General features: G+C 32.6%; 1 pseudogene; it reads left to right on the forward strand.

The window, feature by feature from the left end:
- Positions 1-3,068: 3,068 nt before the first annotated feature.
- On the forward strand, positions 3,069-4,398 carry LOC122213155 (annotated as a pseudogene).
- Positions 4,399-4,929: the final 531 nt, after the last annotated feature.

Here is a 4,929-nt window from a genome sequence, read left to right on the forward strand (position 1 = left end):
AAATTAACAACACACACACATCTAAAAAGAAAAACAACTGGCAGATCCAAATAGTTTTGAGCACACATTCCTCTTAATATCACAAAGAAATAATTATGAAATTTAAATCAGTTCATAATATTTGAGAAATCAATAATTTCCCAATGAATTTAAGATTAGTATAAATTTGATATAAAAAGGAATTAAAGACAATTAAATTTAGCAATTTATTTGAAAAATAGCATGGCCAGTAGATGTTATTTAAAAATATTAATATTAATTTTTATCGTATTAACCAAGAAAAAATTACATTACTCTATAAATTACTGTATAGAAAGTATTTGATAAAATAAAAATCTAATCCTGATAAAATTTATAAGGAACTAGGGCTAGAATGAATGTTGTTAACCTTCCAAAAACTTATAGACAATGTTATATTTAAGAATATAAATTTGGAAAGTTTTATCAAAATCAAGAATAAGATCCAAGCAATCAAATAAGAAAAACCAATGTGATGTGTAAGATATTGGAAAGGAAATGACAAAAGCCATTATTCACAATTAATATGATTGTCTACCAAAGGGGAACCTGGGTGGCTCTGTTGGTTAAGCGTCTGCCTTCAGCTCAGGTCATGATCTCACAGTTTGTGAATTGGAGCCTCACATCTGGCTCTGTGCTGATGGTTTGGAACCTGGAGCCTGCTTCAGATTCTGTGATTCCCTCTCTCTCTGCCCCTTCCCCGCTCACACTCTGTCTCTGTCTCTCTCAAAAATAAATTTAAAAAATTTAAAAAAAAATTTAAAAATATGGTTGTCTACCAAAAATATATGTAAGGTTCTATTTAAAAGTTATATGTACTCTTAAGAGAGTTTTTTAAGATGAATGGATATGAATTTAAAATTACTGAAAATATAGATCCCTTTACTTCAGTGAAAGCCAATTAGAAAATTTAATTTAAAAAGATATCCTTCAAAATACTCAATAAGACAATGAAATTTGTTATAAATGCTTCAAACAATGTTCAAGATTTCCCCAAAACTGAAGATGTCCTAAAAGATCTGAATAACTATATATTGACCCCATTCACAAGTGAGAACACTCAATATTGTAAAGATATAAATTCTCTTCACATTTTAAATTCAGTTCAATATTAGTTTAAGTCACACTAAGATTTCTAAATTGACAATTTAATTTCACAGTTCAAATGGAAGGGGAAAATGCAAAAGAATAAATATGACATCTTGTAAAAAAAAATAAGAACAATGAGGAATGTCTTGCTCTATGAGATCAATACATTCTCCAAAGCTTTATTAGAGAATAAATAAACAAAGAAGAGTAGAGCTCAAAACAAATTCACGTGTAATGGAAATCGCATATAATGCATATTGTATGTGAAATGAGTCAGGAAAGGTAGATTACTCAATAAAAAGCTGAATTTCATTACTTGATATTTATATGAAAAAGAGCAAAACTAATAATGCAACAAACTAAATGATAATTTGCAAATTAATCTAACATTTTATTAAAAAAATACCATGACCAAATAGGCCTTACTTTAAGAAAATAAGGATAGTGGAAATCCTTAATAATTAATCCTTCACATTAACAACACTAAAATCACATTATCATATAAGTTTGTTTATTACTTTATAGAAGTAACTGGATAATACAGGCCCCAGCGAACAGGAAATACACATAATAAATGAATAAATATATTAATTAAATGTTTAAAGTAACATTTTCAAACCATAAAATTATTAGATTAAAACACAGTAAAGTGTCATAAATTTGTGTTTCTCCTACAAATTTAGTACCATATAATTTTTCTTCGCCTTTGCGATAGGAGAAAACAATATCAGATTTTAATCATCCAGTTCTTAAACCAGCTTCTACAAATGTCACATGTTATTGGGACACAATGCTGGCAGTATTTTTTAATCCCTTTTGTTCCTGCTAATAGAAAGTGAAAACTATACACTAATCACTTTAGCTATATTGATGCATAAGAAATAATCAGAATTTTATGCAATCATTCTGAGACTATTACCTCCCCTTTCCAAAAAACATTTTTCCAATTTAATATCTATTAAAAATAACAGATAGAAGAATTGTGAATAATGAATTTTAAAAACAATACTTTGAATGGAAACATGAAAGATCAGCATAAAGTACCTAAAATTCAGAATAGAGTTAATACATTTGGGTTCAACTCTTGGAGATGCAGTTGTGTATGTATGACATTAGACCAGATGTCTAATCAGGTTTATATATGGTTATATATGATGTTTATATGGCTACCTATCTAGTGTTAGCATCTCCTTCCTAGATGTAAAAATGTTTGCTTATATAATTGTAGCACTGGCCAAGAGAATCTTATGTAAATTAAAGAATAAGCAAGCCACTATGAATATTTAGCCAGCAAAATTATATTTGTTCTAATGTCTGAAACTTTTGTTTTTCAAGGTTCTGTTTTTGTGGAGTTAATTTATCTACTTCCAGAATTCTAGTTGCCAGAAGTCTAAGACATTTCTTTGTGGAACATAGATATATAAAGTTTCTAATCTGAGACTACAAGCATGAAAAAGATTAATATTCCTCTAAAGATTTCCAATTAACTAAGCAACATAATTCACATACAGTCCACTGTTAACTTGTGAATTATTAAATATCATATTTAGGGTAATTTGAAAAAAATGAAAATTATTTTTGTCACGTTTATGGTATCTGAGAAAAATTATCGTATCTCAAAGCAGATGAATTGGACTCAACTGGTTTAACCAATTTAATCAGGAGTTCTAAAAAAATTTAAAAACAAGACTAGCTAATTGAATGAAAAGAATGATGTCATGTCCAGTTCCCTGTTCATGAATAAAGTTTTAGCCTTGAGCTTCTTCTTTGATATATTTGTGACAAAGAACACTCAGCTCAAAAACAAACAAACAAAAAAGACTCGGTAACATTATATGATGTTTCATCTGAACATTGAATTTTATTTTCATACTCTAATAGATATATGCAGGTGATAGAACCATCACCACCATAATTTGATCTATTAAAAATAAATTGAAAAATGTGAAAATATTTGTAACATGTTACAAAGTATTATTATCAGTATTAAAAAGCTTTTACTAATAAGTGGAATATGCAGTAAAAGTTTAGATATAGGAGGCTGGGTGCAGAGAGGCTGGGGCTGTGGCCAGGCGTGGCTCTGCTGGCAGGCGACCGCAGCTGCAAGGAGCTCAGTGTGGCCCCAGCCCCGTCATGACTGCTTGGACGCAGGTTTAACTTTTTTATTCAGCAAAAATGTGGATTCAGAAAAGCACCCAGGAAGGTTGAACCTAGAAGATCACCGGAACAAGTGGTGAAACATGCAAGAGAAGTGCTTTGATTCCTCCTGTAGAAGAAACAGTCTTCTATCCTTCTTCCTGTCCTATAAGGACACTTGTAAAGCCCTTGTTTTTCACTGTTGGGTTTACAAGGTGTGCATTTGGATCAGCTGTCATTTGGCCATATGAATCACTGAAATCCAGGGTCCAGAGTTATTTTGATGGTATAAAATCTGGTTGGTTGGACAGCATAAGACCACAAAAGGAAGGAGACTTCAGGAAGGAGATTAACAAGTGCTGGAATAACCTAAGTGATGACCAGCAGACTGTGACAGGTTTATGTTAGCTTACACGTTTTAGTCATTCAAGGGAAGAGAAATCAAACCAAAAGGTATCATAGCTGCAAATGTTTTTTGTATTCTGTTTATGGAGAGTACCTTCTCTACAGCAGACAGTGATCAGATATTTCACATCCAACTCAGCCTCAAAGGTCCTTTGTTCTCCAATGTTGCTGTCAATATTCAGTCATTTCTCCTTGTTTCACATGGCAGCAAATATGTATGTTTTGTGGAGCTTCTTCTCCAGCATAGTGAACATTCTGGGTCAAGAACAGTCCATGGCAGTGTACTTATCTGCAGGCGTTATTTCCAATTTGGTCAGTTATGTGTGTAAATTCGCCACAGGAAGATATGGACCATCACTCGGTGCATCAGGCGCTATCATGACTGTCCTTGCTACTGTGTACACAAAGATCCCAGAAGGGAGGCTCGCCATTATCTTCCTTCTAATGTTCACATTCACAGCAGGGAATGCCCTAAAAGCCATTATTACTATGGACACAGCAGGAACGATCCTGGGATGGAAATTTTTTGATCATGCAGCACATCTTGGGGGAGCTGTCTTTGGAATATGGTATATTACTTATGGTCATGAACTCACGTGGAAGAACAGGGAGCCTCTAGTGAGAATTTGGCATGAAATGAGGACTAACGGCCCCAAGAGGTGGCTCCAAGTAAATCTGGGGTTGGATGATGCTGGTGCGTGTGGCCTATGCTGCCTGGAGATCCCCAGGAATACATTGGCCCTGGAGTGACCACACCTTTGCTCCCTGCCTGGAAGACACCCAGCATCTAGCTTTCCTAGTATTTTAAACTGTCCTCAGTACATGTCTTACTAGAAAGTGAATTATGACGAAGTCGTGAAGTAAAGGTTTATATCTCTACTTGGTAAAAATAAATAAATGAATAAATAAATAAATAAATAAACGAACAAACAATAAATAAATAAATATCGCAAATAATAAAGAAAAAAGATTAAATAAATGTACAACATCATTTTTCCTAATAAATTTGTATATATTTAAAAAATGGTAATCCAGGATTTTTGCAAGTATGGGAGAGAAATTGCTGGTGGTATATAATTCAGCAAATCATTTCTAAAGATTTTGAGTCATGCAGGTATGTATCTAAAATCCAATTTTAATTTGCTGTATTTACTCAAAGGGAATAATTAGGAATATGCCCAAAAAAGGTCTTTTAAAAAATGTGCTTACAAAGGGTAGATCTTATTTACATTTTATTTTTTCTTTCTGTGTTCAGAAGATGGGTATTCTCTGCATTTTTGT

This window comes from Panthera leo, chromosome A2 (assembly GCF_018350215.1).
Source record: "Panthera leo isolate Ple1 chromosome A2, P.leo_Ple1_pat1.1, whole genome shotgun sequence".
Classification (NCBI taxonomy): domain Eukaryota; kingdom Metazoa; phylum Chordata; class Mammalia; order Carnivora; family Felidae; genus Panthera; species Panthera leo.